Source organism: Panthera uncia, chromosome B4 (genome assembly GCF_023721935.1).
Source record: "Panthera uncia isolate 11264 chromosome B4, Puncia_PCG_1.0, whole genome shotgun sequence".
In the NCBI taxonomy this organism is placed as follows: domain Eukaryota; kingdom Metazoa; phylum Chordata; class Mammalia; order Carnivora; family Felidae; genus Panthera; species Panthera uncia.
In genome coordinates, this window is record NC_064809.1 from 117,910,463 (window position 1) to 117,937,762 (window position 27,300).

Consider the following 27,300-nt stretch of genomic DNA (forward strand, 5'->3'; position numbering starts at 1 on the left):
CTTTCTTTCTTTCTTTCTTTCTTTCTTTCTTTCTTTCTTTCTTTCTTAACTTCTGAATGGTTTAATTGCCAAATAGTTGGAAATGATTATTGGTTAAGGAAAGGTCCAAATCAATAGCTTTTTTTTTTTTTTTTAGTTCATATCTTTTATTAATCCATATACAATTACTTGTCTTCTGGTTTGTTAAAGCAATAGGTCAGACAACATTTGCCACAATAATGTCTGTCAAAGTGTCTGATATTAAGAATTCCAGTACATTCATCTGAAGGGCACTCCCGATGAAGGCTACTGATTTTGCCATTTTCATCCACCTTATAGTACTTCAGGACAACCAGCTTAACTTTGTTTATGTTTTTTCTTCTTGAGAGTGGTGAAAGACTTCTCTTCCTTTTCTCAGCAACACCAAGTCTCAACACAAGATGAAGAATGGACTACTTTTGAATGTTGTAATCAAAGTACATCTATCTTCCAGTTGCTTGCCAGCCAAGATCAGTCTCTGATGATCAAGAGGAATTCCTTCCTTATCTTGGATCTTGGCCTTTACATTTTCTATTATATCCAAGGGTTCAATCTCGCAAGTGATAATCTTCCCCATAAAAGTTTTCATGGAAATCTGCATCTTGCCAGCGGTTCCACCTGGCGGTGCTCTCGTGGGAAGGGCGAATCCCCAGGAACAGAGTGGGGTCCAGGAGGTTCTCGGGCCACATGGGGAAAAGCGGTTCCACTGCTGGAAGGACACCTGGCAGAGACTGTTGAAGCCACCCAGTCCCAGCAGACCCCAGAAGGCAGCCACATTCGCTGGTACTGTGGCAAGGTCGTTAAGGGTGAAGCCTGATGCCAGATGTGTGTTGTGATTTTTCATAATCCCTGAAACGCTGCTGCTACACTGTCTTGCGAACTTTTTCTGGGGCGGACTGGCACCTGGCCGCAGTCCTGGGGCACCGGCAGCAGCAGGGTCCAGAGGGCGTTCCTGGGTGCAGCCGACATTCGGCCATCATTCATTCGGCCATTGCTCAGTGAGCCAAATCAAAACAACATTTATTACATCTTTAAAATATCACAAATAAGGAGCACCTGGGTGGCTCAATCAGTTAAGCATCCAACTTCAGCTCAGGTCATGATCTCATGGTCCATGAGTTTGAGCCCTGCATTGGGCTTTGCACTGACAGCTCAGAGCCTGGAGTCTGCTTTGGATTCTGTGTCTCCCTCTCTCACTGCCCCTCCCCCACTCACTCTCTGTCTCTCAAAAGTGAATAAACGCTTAAAAAAATTTTAAATAAAATATCACAAAAAAGTCTGAAAAATCATCCAGAATCTTGCTGTTTCTGTAGCTGGACAACTTAAACCTTATTCATCAAGCTGCTGAACTGTCCCTTTTTCAGAAACATAGATACTATCCAAAAATTTTCTGATATCCTTATTGTGTAACCATTGCTTGCTGAATCAGAGCAGCTGAGTTTGATACAATTCAATGTCATTTCCTTCAAGAATTAACTCATTGTTCTGGGCTTGTGATACAGCACAAGCAACACCTGGCCTCACCTGTAGAAGTATTTTTCACCCAAGAAATTTTGGATTTCGACAAGAGACCCATTCTCCTGAATAACAACACTAATGGGGAAGTGAACACAGACATCTTGTAATGGAAGCCCAGTGTAACGCCCTTGATCATGTTCTGTACATGACTATAGATGGTGCAAACAATAGCCAGTTTTTCTCTATTTCCCCACCATTTGTCAACTCAGAGCCTCTTCTTTTACTTTCCAAGACTGAGTCCTACATTGATGTGACTGAAAAGTCCCTTCACAGGGTTCCTCTGGAGCCCTTTACAATAACAGTGCATCCCTTCAGAGTGATGTTGACATTTTCTGGAATGTCTGCGGTCTGATTGCTAGAATGGTCTTCATTCTCGCAGTAGATGTGGCAAAGAGAGCAGAAATAATCATCTCCATTCTGTGATATTTCATGCTATAGCATGAACAACTAGATTTTACAAGGAATTTAACAATGCATGTTAAATCGTTTGATTATGAAACTTGTAATCTGAAGTTCTTGGGAGAACTTCAAGGGGTCCAAGATACTTTATCATATTTTCAAAGGAGACTTTTAGAGCCAAAGAAAAGATAATCAAAACCACTGCCTTAAAGAAAAAGGATTAATTGTAACCATCCAGATAATAAACTTCAATATTATAATTTGATTTTCAATACTGTTATTTAACATAATTAACTTGTTATTAATAAACAAACACTGCTTAGGGTGGCTGTCCAGCTACCAGTGATTCTATCTTCCCAGAGAAAGGCTATAAATACAGGAGAAAGGCGCATACCTAAGACATTTTAACATACCCTGGGTACAGCTAATTGATCTAGAAGTTGAAAAGGCATCTAGGCTGTTTAATCAGATTCTTTCCTTCAGAAATTTGAAACTAAAATACTATTTTAGTATCAAGGTGATAAATAACAAAGGAGTATGACTGACAGAAAACATAGATCCAATATTTTAGAACGTAAAGGCACCATAAGGGCGTCTGGGTGGCTCAGTTGGTAAAGCATCCAACTTTGGCTCTGGTCATGATGTCATGGTTTGTGAGTTTGAACTCGCATCAGGCTCTCTGCTGTCAGCACACAGCCCACTTTGGATCGTGTCTCCCTCTCACTCTGCCCACCCCATCCCACCCCCCACTCTCGTGCACACACTCTCTCTCAAAAATAAATAGTTAAAAAAATATATTCAAAAAAAAGTACGTAAAGGTACCATTAAAGATTCTTCTCCCATCATTGTTCCATTCTCCTAAATTGGGCCCAACTCAGACCTATAAAATAAACTAGTAAGTGAAATCACTAGCTGGTATCTCAAAATTGTGCTTCCCTACAAGGATTAAATTTTCATTGTATATGAAGACCTATTATAAAAACCAGTATCTATGTTTAAGCAAATTTAGTAGCTTTTGCTTGATTTTATTCAAAACAGTATTTCTAGAAGAGAACAAATTACCTTAAGACTACATGTTAAGATCATACAAGAGAAGATATTCCTGGAGAGACTTCCCAAAATCTGATAGACTATCAAGTCCTTTGGCTAGGAACAGTAAGTTATTAATCTGCAACTAATTACATCCTTCCATAGTCCATGGACTTCATCATGCAGACATAAAGATAACTCTACTCAAAACTAAGAAAAACAGATGAAGCTTTTCTAAGGAAACCCATATTTCCTCATTTTCTCCATTATCTAACCCCATTTACACCTTTTAATCTGGCACTCTCCTCTTAGAGTTACTTGCTTTCTTGCCCTACTCTATATGCTTTATTATCTTCAGGCTCAAAAAGTGAACTAGTTATTTTCAAAAATGTTGATATAAGATAGGTCAAGGAATACACTTTATTTCTTTTAGTACTTACAGAAACACCCACACAATTAAAATGAAAAATTCACAGAGCGATAGTTTAATACAGTCTGATATTTTGTATTCTATTTCATTCTTTCAAAAGTCATTACAACCTATCACAGAGATTTCACAAGGCAAGTATAACTCACAGTTTAACAGAAATATATAAGAAGTACATCATGACTAAGTATGAAGATTGGTTTAACATTCAAAAATCAACCAGCATAATTTACCATATTAAAAAGTAAAATCACATGATGATCTCAATGAGACATAAAAAAGCACTGGACAAAAGTCAATAGCATGCATGGAAAAATAACTCTCAACAAACTAGGAACAGAAGAGAACTTCCTCCAAACTACAGAGGACATCTATGAAAATCCTACAGCTAAAATCATACTTAAAGATGAAAGATTAAAATGTTTTGTCCCTAAAACACAGACAAGGCAAAGATATTTGCTCCTACCACTTCTATTCAGGTTCTAGCCAACAAAATGAGGCAAGAAAAAAATAAAAGACATTCTGTTTGAAAAATAAAACTGCCTTTTTTCTTCAGACGACATGATCATCTGCATAGAAAACCATACAGAATCTTTTTAAAAGGCTACAGAAACTAATAAATGAGTTGAGCAAGGTTACAGGATATAAGAGCAGTAGAAAAAAATAAAATTAATTGAAGGGACACAGGAAACAAGTGAAAGAACTCCCAATGGCTAAAGCTGGAACAATTTGGTCAATAAATTATTAGATTATAACTCAAAATATAAAATAAATATACATGAGTCCACATAGATATAAATACATGATTGGGTAAACAACTGGGAGATAAGAGTAAATCTCCCACACAGAAAATTTCCAAATAACTTATGTTTTCTCTATTTCAATCTCAGGGAAGTGGAACATAACCCTTCACTCCTTTTGTGTATGGCTGCTTTTCTTTCCAAAGTATACAGTATGAAAGTGAGCAAAAGAGTAACTTTATGGTGGAGAATCTGACAAAGGCCAACATGGACAATATGACATGTTGATAGTAGGTACTTTTGATATGACATAATAAAAATGGCATTTTTCCTCTGTGATCTTTTTGCCAAAAACCCATAACCCATTCTAGTCATGAGAAAAAACATTACACAATAATTGATTGAGAGACACTCAACAAAATATCTAACCAATCTTACTGAAAACTCTCAAGACCATCAAAATGAAGGAAAGTGTGAGAAACACCCAGGAGGAGCCTAAAAAACATGATCACTAAATATAATGTGATATTCACAATGAGACGTTAGGTAAAAAAGGAACAAAAAAAGGACGTTAGGTAAAACTTAAGGAAATTCAAATGAAGTATAGGCTATACTTAATAAGAATTTATAGGGGCGCCTAGGTGGCTCAATCGGTTAAGCCTCCGACTTCGGCTCAGGTCATGATCTTGCGGTTTGTGAGTTCGGCCCCGCATCGGGCTCTGTGCTGACGGCTCGGAGCCTGCAGCCTGCTTTGAATTCTATGTCTCCCTCTCTCTCTGCCCCGACCCTGCTCATACTCTGTGTATCTCTGTCTCTCAAAAATAAATAAATGTTAAAAAAAATTTTAATAAAAATAATAATTTATAAATATTGGCTCATTGAGACAAATGTACCATACTAATATAAAATATTAATAATAAGAGATGGACTCCAATGCTATTGAATCCTGTCTTTTTCATTTTTTTAAATAGGCCATGAATAGCTAATTCTTAAAATCTTGTTTTTCTCAACCATAGAAAAATCTGTCATGTATACCTTATATCAAAGGGGTAAATGAAAGGTTCTAATGACTCATGAAAATTGTTTGAGAGCATAAACCCAAAGCATAACACAGAAAAATTCTTATTAAAACTATGAGAAGCCTAATAAAAATCTTTGCTATAGGCCTCTCCACCGATATTACTTCTTAAATAATAAAATTTTCCAGCAATTCTTATATGCAGATTTTTGTTTTAGTAACTTAGCAGAGAACATTGTGCAGGGGAATAAACGGCTGCCTCAGAACTGCTGCTCAGAATAAATATTTATAAACCTGCCAACCTGGCACTGATTTTTTATAGAATGAATGCAAGCAAGAAATCCAAAGCTTATTTTTTTTTTCCACAGAAAAATATTTTTAATACAGACTTTCAGCAGAGAAGTTGACCAGTATATCCTAGTAAAATGAGATAAATGAACAGTGTTTCACTGCACTATATGGTAATCCCTCCACAAAAATAAAAATAACTGCAACAGAAGGGAGTCTGGGTGGCTCAGTCAGTTAAGCTTCTGACTTCAGCTCAGGTCATGATCTCACAGTACGTGGGTTCGAGCTCCGTGCTGACAGCTCAGAGCCTGGAGCCTGCTTCGGATTCTGTGTCTCCCTCTCACTCTGCCCCTCCCCTGCTCATGCTCTGTCTCTCTTTCTTTCTCTCTCTCAAGAATAAATAATAACTACCATAGAGGAAATCACACACGTAAACAATTGGGGAGATGGGATGTGAGGTATATGAAAACTCTCTGTATTATCTTTACCACTTTCCTATAAACCTGAAAGTATTCCAAAATAAAAACCTTATTTTAAAAGGTCATTTAAGTTGCATATAGAAAGTTTATCTATTTTGTTGTATGTAAATTACACTAAAAAAAAAAACATACATTATTTCCATGTGCTAGCAGCAATTGGAAACTGAAAATTTTAAAGTACCACTTACATTAATATGACAAGCATGAAATTTTTAGGGATAAATCTGATAAAGGTATATAAGACCTATATATTGTAATTTTAAAAGACATAAATAAAGGGAGAAATAACACATAGGTAGATCAGAGGACTCAGTATTTTAAAGAGTCAAGTTTCCTCAAATAGAATTATAGACCCTAAGCAAATGCCCAGCAGACTTTTTGGTAGAAACAGGCTGATTCTGAAATTTATGTAAATATATAAGATGTAGAATGTCTAACTTTAAAAAAGATGAACAGAGTTGGAGGCCTTGTACTACCAATTTCAAGACTTCTTAAAAACCTACACTGGGGCACATCACTGGCTCAGTCAGTACAGCATGCAACTCTCAGGGGTCATGAGTTCAAGTCCTACATTGGGCAAAGAGCTTACTTATTAAGCAAACAAACAAACAAAAAAAACCCCACAACAAAACAAAACAAAACCCTACAGCATTCAAAATAGTCTGAGACTGGTGTAAAGATAGACAAATGAACAACAGAGCAAAATAGAGCATCCTGAAATAGAACCAAATTTATAGTAAGGGGATTTTCAACAAACGTGCAAAAGCAAATCAATAAGAAAAAGCATTTTTAATAAATTGTGGGAACAACTGTATAGCCACTGCCAAAAGAAAAAGAAAAAAAAAAAACAAACCTTGATACTTACCTCACATCATAAACAAACATTTAAATATAACTAGATCACAGACCAAAAGCCAATAACTGAATCTATAAAATTGCTGTAAGAAAATAAAGTAGAAAATCTTGGTGATATTGGGCCTGGCAAAGATTTCTTTAACATAACAAAAACATGCACAAATCATAAAAGCGAAACCAATACTTTAAGTTTTATCAAAATTAAAAACCCGCCTATCAAAAACACTGTTACTAAAGGAGAAACCACAGAGGGAGAGAAAATATTTATGAAACGTGTTTGAAAAAGGACTTGTGTCTACAGTACATAAAGAACTCTTGCAATTCAAAAGTATGACAACTCATTAATTAACTAGACAAAAGATTTAGACCCGCAAACCAAAGAAGACATACAGATGGCAGATAAGCAGATGAAAAGATGTACAATATAGCCAGTCAATTGGGAATTGCAAATTAAAAACCACAGTAACACACCATTACTTACCACTAAAATGAGAAAATTAAAAAGACTGACAATAATGAGTATTGTTGAAGATGCGGAGCGACTGGAACTCTAATCTTACATATTTGCTGGTGAGAACATAACATGTACACTTTGGAAAGCTGTTTACCAGTTCCTTAAAAATTTATGTATATACCTATCTATAACCCAACCATTCTACTCCTAGGCATTTACCCAAGGGAAATAAAAAGCATGTATCCTCACAAAGACTTATACATGAATGTTTACAGTAGCTTCATTTGTAATAGTAGAAAACTGGAAACAAACTAAATGATCATCAGTAGGTAAATAAACACCTTGTGACATATTCAAAATGGAATATATTCAGCAGTAAGAGAGAATGCATAAAACAGATTAATTGTAAAATAATTATGCCGAGGGCAAGAGGTCAAAAAAAGGTATACTATATGATTCACTTATACAAAATTCTAGAAAATGCAAATTAATCTACATGAAATAGATTATACAATAATAAAAGATGAGGCAGGAGGAGAGGAAGGAGAAAATTACCAAGGGGCATGAGGAAACTTAAGGGCATATGTCAAAATTTATCAAGCTGTATACCTTAAATATGTGCAGTTTAATTGCATGTAAATCAATTATATTTCAATAAATCTGTTTAAGTCATATATACTTTTTTAAATGTTTATTTATTTTTGAGAGAGACAGAGATTGCATGCATGCACACAATCAGTGGCAGGGGAGGGGCAAAGAGGAAGACAAAGATTCCCAAGTAGGATCCACACTGCAAGCAGAGCCCAACACAGGGCTCAAACCCATGAACTGTGAGATCATGACCTGAGCTGAAACCAAGTTGGATGCTCAACCAACTGAGCCACCAAGCTTCCCCACTTTTTTTTTTTTTTATTTTTTTTTTTTGGGGGGGGGGGTGGGGAGTGTTCGTGTGTGCAAGTGGGGTAGAGGCAGGGAGACAGGATCCCCTTTATTGCATATTACAAAAATAATCAAGATAAACTATAAATTGAGAATGCTCAAAAATGAAGGTAATTTATAATGAACACACCTTGACACACACACACACACACACAAACCTATGTGTACAGGTGTATACATACTTCCTAATAAAAAAGAAAATGGACTAGTTAACTTAATGAAATACAAGGAAATAAGAATTTTTAAGGGGCACCTGACTGGCTCAGTTGGTTAAGCATCCAACTCTTGGTTTCAACTTAGGTCATGACCTCACAGTGGTAAGACTGAGCCCCATGTCAGGTTCTACACCAATCGTGGAGCCTGCTTGGGATTTTCTCTCTGTCCCTTCCTGGCTTATACATATGCATGCTCTCTCTCACAATAAACATTATTTTTTTTTTAAAGAATTTTTAAGGGGCTCCTGGGTGGCTCAGTCGGTTAAGCGTCTGACTTCAGCTCAGGTTATGATCTCATGGTTTGGGAGGCTCTGTGCTGACAGCTCGGAAGCCTGGAGCCTGCTTCAGATTCTGTCTCCCTCTCTGCCCCTCCCATGCTCATGCTCTCTCTCTCAATAATAAATAAACGTTAAAAAAATAAAAATTAAAAAAAAAAAGAATTTTTAAGATATTTGAGTCACAGCTTTTTGAAAAGCATACTACTCATAATCTGAAGATATGGGCAGTTTTAAGCCAAGTTAAAAAAAAAAACAAAACTGAGTAGATCCATAAGCAGCCGTCATACTATCAAAGAATATCAAATAATTTTAGAATTTTAGCACCTGAAAAGTTCCTCTAATCCAACATCGTCATTTTACAGTATGAAATGTGAAGCCCAGAAGGGTTTAAGTCAACTGCTAAGGTCACATCAAGGCAGAGCCAAGACTATAATCAAATTTGTATAATTTTAATTTAAAAGGAATTTCAAGATCAATCATCATTTCATTATCATACTGATCAATTTTCAATTCAACAATATTTAATGAACATTTCCTAGGCATTGTAGGAGTATATGGCAATTCTTACCTTCAAGTTTTCAATGTCAATTTGAGGCCTATTAAATATTTCAGTCATAAGTGCTATTTTCTTTAAAGAAACCTCTGGCATTAATAGAAGGATCAAGTTATGCTCATAATAAATTCTCTCTCTTTTTTTTTTTTTAAGTATTCTCAATTTACAGAGTTTGTTTGGCTTGGTTATTTTTATAATACACATATAAAGGAAATCAACCAATCTTGTCTAGCCAATTTTTTCACATTTAAAGAATTGAACACTTTTAAAGAATGGAAAGGTTGCAAAGTTGGCAGCCTGTGAGCTATGTTTTACCCACAAGTACATTTTGTCTGTCTGCATAGTGTTTTAAAAAACCTAAATGTGTGGCTAACATTTACAATTAGCACACCTTGTATTAAAATCTGGGTTTCCTAATTTCGTTGAAACACTGGAAGATCTGACACAACGAGACATGCATCCTTCATGGCAAAAACTGACCAATGATTAGACTCTTGGATACCTTAGACAAATAAGACATAATTACAACTTTCAAAAACCTCACAGTTATTAGAGATAAGCACATAAGCAAGTCATGGCAGTCCTTACAGTTTTACTATGTGCCAAACACTGTGTGACAGATATTACACTAAAAATGAAAATAGGGGCACCTGGGTGGCTCAGTCAGTTAAGCGTCCGACTTCAGCTCAGGTCATGATCTCACGGCTAGTGAGTTCGAACCCCGCGTCGGGCTCTGTGCTGACAGCCCAGAGCCTGGAGCCTGCTTTGGATTCTGTGACTCCCTCTCTCTCTCTCTGCCCCTCCCCTGCTCATGCTCTGTCTCTCTGTGTCTCTCAAAAAATAAATACATGTTAAAAAAAATTGTTTAAAAAAATGAAAATAGAATAAGATGGAGGTACCAAAGAAGTGATAATCATTTGTCAAAAATACTGTTTTGGGAAGGCTTCATGGAGAAGAAAGAACTTGAGCTGTGTTTTTTAAGAGTAATGTTTCTTCCAGGTGAACAGGAGAGAAGAGGACATTTTAGGAACAGCCAACTGCCATGTTCACAGTTATAGGATCACATAAGTAGGCATGGTTGAAATACAAGGCATCATGCAGTTTGTGAAGAAATAGTATGCCTTTGAAAGATGGACTGAAGGCCAGATCAAGAAGGACTCTTGTATCGGATGCTGAGGAATGTGAGTTTCATCCTATACATCAGTATTGTTCTCACAGTGCTCCTAAGGAGATTACTCATGATTCAACATAGCTGTGAGAACAAATAAAAAGGGAAAAGGTATAATAGCTGATTGCCCTAGTTACTGATTCAACTAAATTACTAAAAGATAATTTATGAGCATAGCCTGATCCTTGTTCTGTTAACAGAACAAGAGGAGCCCTACTTTGCCTACCTTACGTAGTTGTTCTATTTTAAAATTTCTTTGAACAAAAAAATTCTGTTATAAACAAATTTATTTTTTAAAAAGCTTGAACATGAGCCATTAAAAATATTTTACCAATCTTTACCCAATACACTACATTAACAAAACAAAGAATAAAAATCATATGATCATCTAAATAGATGCAGAAAAAGCATGTGACAAAATTCAACATCTATTTATGATAAAAACCCTCAACAAAGTGGTTATAGAAGAAATCTACCCCTCAACATAATACAGGCCCTATGACAAATCCACAGCTAACATCATACTGAAAAGTGAAAAGCTGAAGGAATTTCCTCTAAGATAATGATGCCCACTCTCACCACTTTTATTCAACATAGTATTCAAAGTCCTAGCCACAGTAGTTAGTTAAGAAGAATTGGAAAGGAAGAAATAAAATTGTCAATTTGTAGATGACATAATACAATATATAGAAAACCCTACAGATTCCACAAAAAAAAAAAACCTACTAATACAAACTAATAAATGAAAACTAACATACAGAAATAGGTTGCACTAATAATGAACTATCAGAAAGAAATTAAGAAAACAATCCCATTTACAACTGCACCAAAAAGAATAAAATATCTAGGAATAAATTTTATTAGGGAATGAAAGACCTACATTCTGTAAAACATTGATGAAAGAAATTGAAGACAGCAAAAATAAATGGAAAGATATTCTGTGCTCATGGAATTGAAGAATTAATAGTGTTTAAATGTCCGTATTACCCAAAGCAATCTATAGATTCAACGCAATCCCCATCAAAACACCAATGGAATTTTTCACAGAACTAAAACAAAGAATCCCAAAACCTGCATGGATCTACGAAAAGACCCTGAACAGCCAAAACAATCTTGAGAAAAAACAAAGCTAGAGATTATCACACTTCCTGATTTCAAATACTACGAAGCTGCAGTAATCAAAACAGTATAGTACTGGCATAAAAACGCAGACACATATATCAGTGAAACAGAAAAGAGAGCTCAGAAATAAACCCACACATACATGTTCAATCTATCTATAACAAAGAAAGCAAGAATATACAATGGGGAAAAATAGTCTCTTCAATAAATGGTATTGGGAAAATTGGACAGCCATATGCAAAAAAATTAAACTGGACCACAAAAACAAACTCAAAATGAATTAAGGATTTGAATGTGAGGCCAGAAACCATGAAATCCCTAGGGGGGAAAAGAAAACAGATGATAAGCCTTTTAACATTGGTCTTACTCATATTTTTTTGAACCAGTCTTCTCAGGCAAGGGCAACAAAAGGTAAAATGAATATATGGCATCATATCAAGCTACCAGCTTTTGCACAGCAGAAGAAACCCTAAACAAAATAAAAAACAACCTAACTGAATGGAAGAAGACATTTACAAATTATACATCTGATAAGGGATTAATATCCAAAATATACAATGAACTTACACAACTTAATACATACATTTAAAAAAAAACCTACTTAAAAATGAGGAAAGGATCTGAATATTCTCCTAAGGAAGACATACAAATGGCCAACAGACACATGAAAAGATGCTCAACATCAATAATCATCAGGGAAATACAAAGCAAAAGCACAAGGAGATATCACTTCATACCAGTCAGAATGGCTATTATCAAAAGGACAAAAAATAACAGGTGTTGGCAAGGATGTGAAGAAAAGGGAACCTTCATACACTGTTGGTAGGAATGTAAAGTGGTGCAGCCACTATGTAAAACAATATGGAGGCACCTCAAAAAATTAAAATTAGAGCTACCACACAATCCATCAATTAAATTTCTAGGTATTTATCCAAGAAAACCAACAACCACCAATTCAAAGAGATATATGCACATCTATGTTCACTGTAGCATTAGCCAAGGGAAGGAAGCAATCTAACTGTCCATCAATAGATGAATGGATAAACAAGATGTGGTGTATATATACACAATGGAATATTACTCAGCCATAAAAAAGAATGAAATCTTGACATTTAAAACATGGATAGACCTAGAGGGTTTTATGTTACAAGAAGTCAAAGACAAATACCATAGGACTTGACTTATATGTAGAATCTAAAAAGCAAAGCAAATGAACAAACAAAAAAGAAAGAGACTCACAGATGTAGGAAGCAAGCTACCAGACTGGAGAGGGGGTTGGGGGCTGGGCAAAATAGGTGAAGGATTTTAAGAGGTACATATTTCCAGTTACAACATAAGTAAGTAAGCCATGGGGATGTAATGCACACCATAAGTACTATAGCCAACAATACTGTAACAATTTTGTATGGTGACAGATGATGACTTATTGTGGGATCGTTTTAAAATGAACCGTATAAAATTTCACTATGATGTACACCTAAAATTAATGGAATATTGTGTCAATTATATTTCAATTAAAAAAATGAAAGACTTTGAGGAGAAAGTTAAGATTGTGGAGGAGTAGGGTGACCCCAAGCTTGCCTCCTACCTTGAACACAGCTAGATAAATATCAAATCATTCTGAATACCCAAGAAATCAATCAGAGGTCTTAGAGAACAAAGTTGCAAGTCTACAAGCAGAAAAAATGACCCATGGAAGGTAGGCGTTGCAGAGAGTTGATTTGGGGGAGAAAAGTGCCACAGCCGCAGCAGAGGAGACAGCCCAGATCGCAGAGAGAGGAGTGAGAGAGAATAAGAGAGAAAAAGAAAAAAAAAATAAAAATAAAAAAGTGAAAACATGTACAGGGACCTGCACACGAAAACTGTTCCCCAAAACCATTGACTGGGAAAAAGGGGAGGGTTTAAATACTACCAATTTTTATAAACAGTCGAGAGCAGAGTATGAAGTTTGAGAAGTTAGTGCTGTTGCCAGGGTCATGCCTAACACTGCTTGGGGGAAAGAGGGTGGAGCCCTAGAAGCTGGCTAGGCAGTCTCAGGATCTCCTGAGTTCAGGAGAAGCAGCGGTTCCCCTGCTTAGAGTGCATTTGGTAGAGGTGATATAGCCTCTCCGCACTCAAAGGACCCTGCTGGCACCATCAAGCTACCCCATTCACTGGCATGGGAACAAAGACACAGGTTGAGAGCAGCAAACCCTGGCACTGGCTGTGTTTTACAACTTACCATAAAATCCAAACACTGTGCTGTGGCACAACTGTTTTCTGGGATAAGCCAGCACAGGATACAGCGCCGCAAGACCCTCCCCCAAAGGATCAGCGTGGGTCTGTTCCACTGGATTCACTGAAGTGTAGTTTTGAAACCCAGCCTCACAGGAGATAAAACACAGGAGTGCTGACAGGTGGACAGCTCAGACAAAAGGTGAGGGCAGAAATCTGATGGAAGCCGGGGACACAGGGGGGCAATAATTTGTTCATCTGTGAAGGCTTCCTAGGGAGTGCTAGGCATGGGCTTCCTTATCTAAAGATGGGAGAGTGGGGCAAAGCAATATTTACCCCTCATCAACCAGCAGTGGTGGGCCTCAGTGAGACAAAAACAGCACCACCAAATGAAGACCAGAACCACTTACACCAAGCTCTGCCCACCTGCATCCTGCAGACGCCATCTCCACTTGGGCAAGTGCACCAGAGAATCAGAGCAGCAGGCCCCTTCCCTCAGATGACCCAAGCCTCTCAGAGGCACCAAGCCTACTGATCAGAGTGCTGCAAAGCGTCAGCTCTTGGGGAAACTGGATCTAACTTCCTTTGAGTTTGTTTTATTTTTGTTTTTTGTTTTGTATACAGAAAGAGTAATTTTAATTTTAATTACTTTAAATTTTATTATCCTTTTTGGGTTTTTTTTTCTATCAAGCTTCTCTTAACAAGAAGACCAAAACACATCCAGGATCTACTTCCTTTATTCTTTTTTAATTTTTAAATTTATTTTATTTTTTATTTTATTTTTTTGACCTCCAAAATAACAAGATGGCGAATTCACCACAAAAGAAAGAACAGGAAGAAATGGCAGCCAGAGATGTAATCAGTAGAAATGTAAGTAAGATGTCTGAACTAGAACAAAACAACAATTATAAGGATTCTAGCTGGGCTTGGAAAAAAGCATAGGAGACACTAGAGAATCCCTTACTGCAAACATAAAAAAACTAAAATCTAGTCAATTAAAAATGTTATAACTGAGATGCAAACTCGAATAGATGCCACAAGAACAAAGACGGATGAAGCAGAGGAGTAAACCAGTGATAAAGATAAAACTATGGAAAATAATGAAGCTGGAAATATGAGAGAAACAAAGGTAATAGATTACAAAGGTGAATTTAGAGAACTCAGCAACTTATAAAACATAATTAATATTTGCATCATAAGAGTCCCAGAAAATGAAGAGAGAGAGAAAAAGGGGCAGAAGGTTTATTTGAACAAATTATAGCTGAAAACATCCATAATCTGGGGAAAGACAAAGACATCAAAATCCAAGAAGCACAAAGAACTCCCATTAAATTCAATAAAAGCCAGCCAAGGCCAAGGCATATCATAGTCAAATTCATACAATACAGAGAAGGAAGAAATCCTGACAGCAGCAAGGGAAAAATAAGTCCTTCACCTACAAAGGAAGACAGATCAGGTCAGTAGATCTGTCCACAGAAACTCAGCAGGCCAGAAGAGAAAGGCGGGATATATTCAACTGCTGAATGGGAATAATATGCAGCCAAGAATACCTTATCCAACAAGGCATAGAAATCAGAATAGAAAGAGAGATAAAGAGTTTCCCAGACAAACAACAAAAAAAACCTAAAAGAGTTCATGACCACTAAACCAGCCCTGCAAGAAATATTAAGGGAAACTTTAAGGGGGACACTTTGAGTTGGGGGGAAAAAAGACCAAAAGGAACAAAGATTAGAAAGGAACAGAGAACATCACCAGAACCAACTTTGCAGGTAACACAATAGCACTAAATTCATATCTTTAAATTATCACTCTGAATGTAAATGGGCTAAATGCTCCAATCAAAAAACACAGGGTGTCAGAATGGATTTAAAAAAAAACAAAAAACAAAAAACAAGATCCATCTATACGCTGCCTACAAAACTCATTTATTTTTTTAATGTTTATTTATTTTTGAGAGAGAGAAAGACAGAGTGCAAGTGGGGGAGGGACAAAGAGAGAAGGAGATAGAATCTGAAGCAGGCTCCAGGCTCCGAGCTGTCAGCATAGAGCCCAACGAGGGGCTCAAACTCATGGACTGAGAGATCATGGCCTGAGGTGAAGTCAGATGCTTAACCGACTGAGCCACCCAGGTGCCCCTACAAAACTCATTTTGGATCCAAAAACACCTGCAGATGGAAAGTGAGGGATGAAGAACCATCTATCATGATAATGGACATCAAAAGAAATCTGGAATAGCCATCTTATATCAGAAAAATGAGATTTTAAACCAATGATTATAACAAGAGATGAAGAAGGGCATTACATCATAAATAAGGGGTCTATCCATCAAGAAGATCTAATGATTGTAAATATTTATGCCCCCAACTTGGAAGTACCCAAATATATAAATCAATTAATAACAAACATAAACTAACTCATTGTTAATAATACAATAATAGTAAGGGACTTTAATACCCCACTTACAGAAATGGACAGATCATCTAAGCAGAAAATCAACAAGGAAGCAATGGCTCTGAATGACACATTGGACTAGATGGACTTAACAGATATATTCAGAACATTTCATCCTAAAGCAGCAGAATATACATTCTTCTCAAATGCACATGGACCATTATCCAGAATATATCACATACTGTGTCACAAATCAGGTCTCAACACGTACAAAAAGATTGAGCTCATACCGTACATATTTTCAGACCACAACACTATGAAACTTGAACTCAAGCACAAGAAAAAATTTGGAAAGACCATAAATACATGGAGATTAAAGAACATACTACTAAAGAATGAGCGGATTAACCAGGAAATTAAAAAAGAAATATAAAATAGATGGAAGCATATAAAAATGAAAACAAGATGGTCCAAAACCTTTGGGATGCAGCAAAGGCTGCTTCCCCCTAAGAGGAAAGTATATTGCAATATAGGCAAGAAAAGTCTCAAATACACAAACTGACCTTACACCTAAAGGAGCTAGAAAAGGAAAGCAAATAAAGCATAAAGCTAGCAGAAGGGGAATAATAAAGATTAGAGCAGAAATAAATGATATAAAAACAAACAAACAAAAACAGTATAAGAGATCAACAAAACTAAGAGCTGGTTCTTCAAAAGAGTTAATAAAATTGGTAAACCCCTAGCCAGACTTATCAAAAAACAAAAGAGAAAGGACCCAAATAATTAAAACCATGAATGAAAGGGGAGATAACAACCAATACCACAGAAATATAGTTATTATAAGAGAACACTATGAAAAGTTATATGCCAACAAACTGGACAATCTGGAAGAAATGGACAAATTCCTAGACACTTAAACACTACCAAACTGAAACAGGAAGAAATAAAAACTTTGAACAGATAACCAGCAAAGAAACTGAGTCAATATTCAAAAATCTCCCAACAAACAAAAACCCTGGGACCGATGGCTTCCCAGGGGAATTTTGCCAGACATTTAAAGAAGAGTTAATACCTATTCTTCTCAAACTGTTCCAAAAAATAGAAATGGAAGGAAAACGTCCAAACTCATTCTACGAGATCAGCATTACCTTGATTCCAAAATCGGACAAAGAACCAACTAAAACAGAGAATTACAGGCCAATATCCCTGATGAACATGGATGCAAAAATTCTCAACAAGATACTAGCAAATCAAATTCAAAAGTACATTAAAAGTATTCACCAAAATCAAGTGGAATTTATTCCTGGGCTGCAGAGCTGGTTCAATATCTGTAAATCAATCAACTGATACACCACATTAATAAAAGAAAGGATAAGAACCATTGATCCTGTCAATAGATGGATAAAAAGATTCTGACAAAATACAGCATCCATTCTTGACAAAAACCGTCAACAAAGTAGGGATAGATGGAACATACCTCAACATCATAAAGGCCACATATGAAAGAGCCACAGCTAATATTCTCAATGGGGAAAAACTGAGAGCCTTTCCTCTATGGTCAAAAACAAGACGAGGATGTCCACTCTCACCATTACTATTTATTATAGTACTGGAAGTCTTAGCCTCAGCAATCAGACAACTAAAAGAAATAAAAGGCATCCACAATGGCAAGGAAGAAGTCAAACTTTCACCATTTGCAGATAAAATGATACTCTATATGGAAAACTCAAAAAAATTGCTAGAATACATGAATTCAGCAAAGTCACAGGATATAAAATCAATGTACAGAAATCAGTTATATTTCTGTACACCAATAACAAAGCAGCAGAAAAAGAAATCAAGGAATTGATCACACTTGGAATTGCACCAAAAACAATAAGATACCCTGCAATAAACCTAACCAAAAAGGTGAAAGACCTATTACCTAAAAACTACAGAACACTCAGGAAAGAAATTAAAGAGGACACTAAGAAATGGAAAAACATTCCATGCTTATGAATTGGAAGAACAAACACTATTAAAATGTCTATACTACCCCCAAACAATCTACACATTTAATGCAATCCCTATCAAAATACCACCAGCAGTTTTCACAGAGCCAGAACAATCCTAAAATTTGTGTAGAACCAAAAAAGACCCTGAATAGCCAAAATGATCCTGAAAAAGAAAACAAAACTGGAGGCTTCATGATTCCAGATTTCAAGCTATATTACAAAGCTGTAGTAATCAACACAGTATGGTACTGCCACAGAAACAGACACACAGATCAATGGAACAGAACAGAAAACCCAGAAATGGACCCACGACTAACTATATGGTCAACTATTCTTCAACAAAGCAGGAAAGAATATCCAATGAAAAACAGACAGTCTCTTCAACAAATGTTGTTGGGAAAACTGGACAGTGACATGCAGACAAATGAAACTGGACCACTTTCTTACACCATACACAAAAATAATTCAAGGAGCACCTGGGTGGCTCAGTGGGTTAAGCATCCAACTTCCGCTCAGGTCATGATCTCACAGTTCATGAGTTCGAATCCCATGTCAGGCTCTGTGCAGACAGCTCAGAGCCTGGAGCCTGATTCAGATTCTGTGTCTCCCTCTCTCTCTGCCCCTCCCCACTCATGTTCTCTCTCTCTCTCAAAAATAAACATTAAAAAAAAATTTTTAATAAAATAAAATAAATTCAAAATGGATTGAAGACCTAAATGTGAGCCAGGAAACCAATAAATCCTATAGAACACAGGCAGCAACCTCTTTGACACTGGCCACAGAAACTTCTTACTAGACAAGTGGACAGAGGCAAAGGAAACAAAAGCAAAAATAAACTATTGGGACTTCATCAAGATAAAAAGTTTCTGCACAGTGAAGGAAACAATCAACAAAACTAAAATGTAGCCTGCAGAATGGAAGAACGTATTTGCAAATGACATAGCTGATAAAGGTTAGTATCCAAAATCTATAAAAACTTCAAACTCAAAACCCAAAAAAACCCAAATAATCCAGGGAAAAATGGGCAGAAGACATGAATAGACACTTTCTAAAGAAAACATTGAAAAGATGCTCAACTTCTCTCATTATCAGGGAAATACAAATCAAAATCACAATGAGATACCACCTCACACCTGCCAGAATTGTTAACATTAACAGTACAAGAAACAACAGGTATTGGTAAGGATGTGGAAAAAGGGGAACCCTCTTGCACTGTTGGTAGGAATGCAAACTGGTGTAGCCACTCTGGAAAACAGTATGAACATTCTTCAAAAAGCTAAAATAGAACTACACTATGACACAGCAATTACACTACTAGGTATTTACCAAAAAGATACAAAAATACAGATTTGAAGGGGTACGTGCCCCTTAATGTTTACAGCAGCATTAATAACAACAGCCAGATAATGGCAAGAGCCCAAATGTCCATCAACTGCTAAATGGATAAAGAAGACATGGTGTGTGTGTGTGCGTGTGTATAATAGAACATTAGTCATCAAAAAGAATGAAATCTTGGGGCACATTGGTGGTTCAGTCGGTGGAGGGTCTGACTCTTGATTTTGGCTCAGGTCATGACCTCCCAGTTTGTAAGATCATGATCCAAGTCAGGCTCTGCACTGATAATACAGAGATTGCTTGGGATTGTCTCTCTCCCAGCCACCTCTCTGCCCCTCCCCGCTTCAAATAAATAAATAAACATTAAAAAAAAAAAAAAAGAATGAAATCTTGCCATTTCCAAGGATAGGAATGGAGCTAGAGTGTACTACTATGCAAAGCAACATAAGGCAATCAGAGAAAGACAAATACCATATGATTTCACTCATATGTGGAATTTAAGAAACAAAGCAGATGAACATATGGGAAGGGGGAATAAAAGAAAAAAAGAGAGGGTAACAAACCATAAGAGACTCTTAAGAATTGAGAATAAACTGAGGGTTGATGGAGACAAGCAGGTGAGGGATGGGCTAGATGGGTGATGGGTATTAAGGAGGGCACATGTTGTGATGAGCACTGGGTGTTATATATAAGTAATGAATCAGTGAATTCGACTCCTGAAACCAATAGTGCACTGTATATTAACCAACTAGAATTCAAATAAATATTTTTTAAAAATTTAACAAGAAATTAAATAATAAAATTAGTGTTTTGGAAAGATATGTCTAGTAACATTGCCAAGTATGGAATAAAGAAGTATTAGACCAGAAGTATTACTCTTATTTACAAGAGTAATGCAAGAAATGCTGAGTTAAATCTGGGTCATAACAAAAGAGACATTCGAGTCTTACTGGTATCTACTTTGTGCCAATTAGTCTACTATGTACTAGATTCAGGATACAGAAGATAAATCTATGAGTTATTTAAATAAAAAGGCATCATAAATGATTAAAATGAGAATATAAAGAGAAAAAAGGAATTAAGTTTGGTAGGTGACTTGAATAAACAATGTGGTGTAAATCGTAACACCTCATCTTCAATAAGCTAAGCACAAATCAGGGCAAAAAAAGTATGTTAAAGACGTGTAATCTAAGAAAAGCAAAGGGGGTGTGTGAGTGGCTCAGTTAGTTAAGCGTCTGACTCTTGACTTCAGCTCAAGTCACGATCTCAAGATTTATGAGTTGGAGGACGCCTGAGTCGCTCAGTCAGTTAAGCATCCGACTTTGGCTCTGGTTATCATCTCACGGTTCGTGAGCTTAAGCCCTGCATTGGGCTCTATGCTGACAGCTCAGAGCCTGGAGACTGCTTCAGATTCTGTGTCTCCCTCTCTCTCTGCCCCTCCCTGGCTTGTGCTCTGTCTCTCTCTCAAAAATAAATAAACATTAAAAAAAAAAAAAAGATTCATGAGTTCAACCCCAATGTTGGGCTCTGCACTGACAGCGTAGAGCCTTCTTGGGATTCTCTCTCTACCTCTGCCCTTCCTCTGCTCTTTCAAGTTCTCTCTCTCAAAATAAATAAACTTAAAAAAAATCATTATTAAAAAAAGCAAAGGACTACAGCTATGACTATACTTCAGCAACAAAGGTCCTAGGGGATTTACTAGAACTATATACAAAATCAGAACCATCTTTGAATGCCTTTATAAACAATATCCTTAACTATCAATATCCTAGAGATAATCACCAAGGTTTCCATAACAGTCTATTTAAGGTTAAAGCTTGACATCTTTCCCTTGGCAATTTTGGTTTAGATCCAGATACCTATATGATAGCATAGAATCAAGGTAAACAAGAATATTAGAAAACAATATTTAATTGATCATATCCATACAATTGCCAACATATGGCCAGTAAATTTATCAAATATCACATTACTCCTAGGTAACTAGGAGTTACCTAGGTAACTAGGTAATTCTGCTTATGGTTAATCTTTTTTTTAAGGATTTTTTTAATGTTTATTTACTTTTAAGAGAGAGAAGGGAGAACGAGTGGGGGAGGGGCAGAGAGAGAGACACAGAATCTGAAGCAGGCTCCAGGCTCTGAGCTGTCAGTACAAAGCCTGATGTAGGGCTCAAACTTGTGACCAGGAGATCATGGCTTGAGCCGAAGTTGGACACAACTGACTGAGCCACTCAGGAGCCCCAAGGATTTTTTGTTTATTTTTAAGTAATCTCTACACCTACCGTGGGGCTCAAACTCACAACCCTGAGATCAAGAATCACGTGTTCCACTGACTGAGCCAGCCAGGAGCCTCAATCATGGTTAATCTCTAATTACTAATTTCTTACTAGACTTTTAGAATAGGTTCAAATTATTTCTGTGGATAAATTTCCCAGGCACTAAAAGTGTTCAATGATATGTTTCTAGGTTTTTCATTGAGTCCAACTTGAAAGAAATTCAGTGCCATTTCCATGTATCTGGTTTTACAACATACTTTCCCTGATAATAAATTTTTAAAACGGGTAGGTGAGAAGGGAAGGAATAAATGGGGTGACAAGCCCTTACATTCCTCAGAAATGAATTCTATTTTCACTGCTATTCCTGAGACTTACTTAAACCTGTTTGATAAAGATTACAATTAACATTAAGTACACAAAATAAACTCTTAAGTTCTTCAATAAGAAAAGTGGTGAAAACATTCTCTTTATCAAAAGAGCCTTCATACCTCATTAATTACATTAGACTATGAAATCTCACCCATGAAAGACTACATCAAATGCTAATTACTATTTCCAAATAGCTAACTATAAGTTATAAAACTTTCTTTTAACAACAGAAAGATTTGGCTATAACTCTAAATGCATTGCTAAACCTCATGTATTAGAAAAGACATTCTAAGAGAGGAATTGCATGAGCCTGCAGCTACACGGGGCGGGGGGGGGGGGGGGGGGGATCAGTATGACTAATACAGTAAGAATTAGAAAATACTCTCAAAGTATCTTTATGTGGGGCATAATAAGTGCTTGCATTTATAAAAAGAAAAAGAAACCCAAAATGATGGGGAATAGAGGTATTACCTGAGGGCAGGAAATTCAGACAAAAGGTCCCTATTCCTGGTGAAAGCAAGTAGTCAGTTGCCAGGGTTTCTTAGATTCCTTGATTAGGAAATTCACAGCACACCAATCTCCACCACAGCCAGCAGGGATCGCTGTAGGGAATGGGTACACAGGGGACATAGGAGGGAGCAAGTTTAAGGGAAGGAAGAGGAAAGGAATGATATGATAAAAATATTTAGCTGTGATGCACTTTTAAAAAATACAGTTGTATTTCACACTGGAATAATACTACTGCTTAAATTCTAAGATAAATTAACCATTTATGATTTCCTTCATTCTCTCTACCACTGGTATTACTACTACTCTAATAAATATTTTTAATTTTTTTTATATTAAAAATATTAACAAAAATGAGATAGCTCTATTGTACAAAAGTTATACAAGACTGAACTGTATAATTAAACATCAAATGAAACCAATTAGGACAAGCACTCTAAAAGACAAGCGATTTACAAATTTATCCAAATCAGTTTAACTGCCAAAAAACCCACTTAAAATTGTAATCCTCAATCCATTTAATGGAGAATACCAAAGAGTAAAGTTAGCTATGAAAAGTAACCCACAAACCAAAGAGACATCTGGCAATAAATTATATCTATATATACTAAAAAGCAAATCAGAGAACTACTGTATTTATCAGAAAAAAAGTTTTTACTTTAAATTTTTGGGGTGTGAGTCATCTGCCAAAAGTGTATTTGGGGCAACCTATATATCCTGTGTATTCTATGAAAGCCAAAGTAATATAAATCTCTTCTCCAGTCAGCTGAAAATGTTTCTGAACAACTACTACATACAACAGTACTGTGGCAGATGCTAAAGGTACAACAGCGAATAAGAGAAGTATAATCGCTGCCTTCAGAATTCAGTCTATCAGGGTGATTCTGTGCTTAAAGAGAGGACAATCTAGGGGGCACCTGCATGCTACTCCTGAGGTCAGCCCTTTGTTAGGCATGGAGTCTACTTTTAAAAAAGTAATAATAATTAATTAAAAATAAACAGAGATGGCAATCTGTAGAACTAAAGGCATAAAACTTTTATTGTAATAAAACAATATATTTTAAGACCTAAAGGAGTTAAAAAATGAAAAAGACCAGGGAAGACTAGCCTAGTTAAAGCTGCCTGTGTAAGATGTACATGTAAAATGAAGCACAAGAGGGTGACCTGTCAGGAAGGAATGTAGACAATCTGGCTGCAATAAATAAGACAACAAAAGATGGGTGAAAAACAAAAAAGGGAGAAAAAGTGTAGTATTGAAAAATAGTGGGAAAAATTGCAGTCAAGTTTCTAAGGTCTAAAGTATCTTTAACTTCTCTAAATGATTGCTTTAAATATTCCCTTGGTATACATACCACTGTCCAAGCAAACAGATTTAATAACTATCCATTTTATATCACATATGATATGCTGTTGTTTGTGTGCTTTTATTTCATTATTTCTTTATAAGTTTCTCTGGACTTAGACCACCTCTGTCTGTCTCAATGTCTATATTTCCGTTAAAGTTGCATATAGTACTTTGTGCCTCTCTCTTAAGACTCACTTTTTACCTTGATTTCTATTTGCTCATCTACCATACTGTTTTCAGAAGGCATTTCTAGATTCTTAATTTTAATTATATATCTAATAGATCCTCTTTAAGTATTGGTAGAAAGAATAAATAAATGATTTATCAGTAGGAATAATTATACCTATAATCTTAAAAATAATATAAATCATATTTTATGATGCCCCTTTTTTATAGTGTAGCTTATATATGAAGTTGCATCATAGCAGAAGAAAACTTAGGAACAGAAACTGAATTTAACATCTAACAGTACAGTTTTACCAAATTTAAAAATGACTGAATTTTCTGGTATTTCTAAGTTTATCTCTAAATATTAATTCCTAACAATAAAATTACAAAAACAAAAGGTTTACAAAGACATGACAGTAGAGGAAAACAACACTTGATGCTATGCTAGCAGTGGCAAAAAGAAGCCAGAGAGCTCTCTCTTAATGGTATTTTTGGGTAGAAAAGAGTACATAAACATATAGCTAAAATTAAGTCTTAAAGAATAGACTAATCTAGAGATTCAAAATTTATATATAACATTCATTTTGGCTTGGAGAAATCTCAAAATAAATCAACAGACAAACAGTAAATCTAATGTCTGGAAAAAATAAACAATAATTATTATATCCTGAATCATATTTGCTGCAGCTCTCAATTTTGTTTTAATAACTTGGTCTTGATGTGATAACTGCTCATATTTCACTCATGGAAATACTCATGAAGTCTTCCACCTGTTACTTACGTTCATCTGAGCTCAGTCACTAATACCAACTGGTTAAATACCAATATTTAACAGATATATCAAATTATTCATCCTAATATATGCAATATAATATGCAGAATATAGTACATATAGAACTCATAGGAGATCAACTTACTAAGGAAATGTTTAGATTGGAAACTGCAGTATTAAGGCAAAGTGTAATATTGCAAAAAGAAATATTGCAAAAAAATTATGCAAGTATAAAGAAATGGAGAAATTGTGCTTTCCCAATGTCACAGAATTGCTAAGTCAAAAGACTATGTTTCCCAAGCTTCAAAGGACTACAGAGTCAAAAAATTCCCAAATAATAAAAGAATCTCCTAAAGGATACTGCAACAGGATGGTGAAACACCACAAAATACTAAGATTGAAATTTTACAATAAATAAATGCTGAGAGGCGCCTGGGTGGCTCAGTTGGGTGAGTGTCGGACTTCAGCTCAGGTCATGATCTCACGGTTCATGAGTTTGAGCCCTGCTTTGGGCTCTGTGCTGATAGCTCTGAGCCTGGAGCCTGCTTCAAATTCTGTGTCTCCCTCTCTGTGTCCCCCTCCCCCGCTCAAGCTTTGTCTGTCTCTCTCTCAAAAAGGAATAAACATTAAAAAAATTATTTATTTAAAAATAAGTAAATAAATAAATGCTGAAATTGAGTAAAAGAAAAGCAAACTGTTAGGTAGGAACATCAGCCTGAGCAGGCAGCATAGAATAATCAAATTCAAAGGCTACTGGATCAGTGACTTAACCAGTCAACACTACCCTGTCAAACCTTGGGCAAATCACAAATCTCAGCATTTTAATAATTTGTCTCAGGGAATGGAACAAACCCATTCTGATTCTAGAATGGTAATATTACAACATCCAATGGACCAGGCATCCACGTCCCCTTTCAACTAATGCTTGCAAATCAATCTCCTGAAACTAACTTTCAAAGAATATCTGGTTTTAGTTGGAAATTAGTGTGAAAGAAATGGGCACCTGCTCAGTACCTCTACATAGTGTGCTTAACAACAAAAAATACAACATAATAAAGTCTACCCCTTAAAATTCATTTCACAATTCACTTCGCTGTAATTATGCACGGTATGAATCAAAGCACAACCACACACAAAGCACTTGGCATTGGTGCCGCTAGCCATGTAAACCATACTGATACCATGATGACTGCTCTGTGATCTGAAGCCTTCTTGATAATAGGCCCCACCCTCATTCTTTCCTTTTGTTTGACAGCACCCTTAAGTACATCCTTCAGATACACAACATTTTTTTTATCTGCTCTGGAAGTTTGACTATATCACATACCCATTCTCTCAGTTTCCTCCCTGGTGGTCTCCTAGTATGTACTCCCCAGCCTCTAGAGCTATAAAAGCAGGTTTTACAGGAAGTGGGGTGTGGAGATCTACCCGCCTTGCAGCCACCCAAGACATGTTTCTGTCCATAAGTCCCCTTAATAAAACTATTTCCCATCAAGCTGAACTTGGCGGTGTTTTTCTTGGTCTTATGGCTCCTTGGGTCTTTGAAGGTCATTCTGCATAAACTTCCATTTTACAGAAGAGCAGACTAAAATAAAATGTGTAGTCTTAAATCAGTTCGCAAATAAAAGGGATCTCCATTCAGATATCTAACAGGCATTCAAATTGATACATCCAAAACCAAACTCTTCAGCCCTCTACCATAAGTCTGTCCCTTCTGCAGTCTTCTACTTAGTTAACAGCAACTCCATCTTGTCAGTTTATGTCATGACCGCTCTTTCTCTCTCAAGCCACATCTTATCTGTCAGAAAATCCTGTGGTTCTACCTTTGAAATACATCTAGAACCTTACTATATCTCAATAAGTCCACTGCATTGACCTAGGTCCAAGCCAAACCCTTTCTCACCTGGATAGTTAACACATTTATTTATTTTTAATGTTTATTTTTGAGAGAGAGAGACAAAGCACGAGTGGGGGAGGGGCAGAGAGAGAGGGAAACAGAATCTGAGGCAGGTTCCAGGCTTTGAGCTGTCAGCACAGAGCCCGATGAGGGGCTCAAACCCACGAACCTTGAGATTATGACCTGAGCTGAAGTCGGATACTTAACCGACTGAGCCACCCAGGCGAAGCCTTGTTAACACTATTAATTGGACTCCTGCTTCTGCCCTTGTCCTCCTATTATTTATTTCCCACATAGCTGCAGAGTGATCCTTGGCTCAAAGCCTTCCAGCGGCTTCCAACCTTACTCAGGGTAAAAGCCAAAGTTATTACAAGGCCCCACAAGGTCTGGCCCTATTTTCTCTTTGACCTCATCTTCCTTCACTCCTCACTCTACTTCACTCATGTTGGTGGCCTATATTTCAAAAGTGACAAGCAAGCTTCCACATTTGGATCTTTGCATTTGCTTCCACCACCTCTTTCATATCTTTTCTC

The 27,300-nt window shown here is 36.5% G+C and overlaps 1 protein-coding gene and 1 pseudogene across 2 annotated transcripts in view; both read right to left on the reverse strand.

The window, feature by feature from the left end:
• The window catches only part of BLTP3B (bridge-like lipid transfer protein family member 3B), a 109,848-nt gene that overhangs the window by 74,687 nt on the left and 7,861 nt on the right, over nucleotides 1-27,300 (reverse strand). The window contains exon 2 of one of the 2 annotated variants that reach the window (XM_049626145.1): nucleotides 22,550-22,680. The exons of the other annotated variant lie outside the window; for it this stretch is intronic. The gene's annotated coding sequence lies outside the window, so the exon portion shown is untranslated. The remainder of the gene's footprint in view (nucleotides 1-22,549; nucleotides 22,681-27,300) is intronic. 2 annotated transcript variants of the gene reach the window in all.
• Nucleotides 44-4,983, reverse strand: LOC125919462 (ubiquitin-40S ribosomal protein S27a-like; annotated as a pseudogene).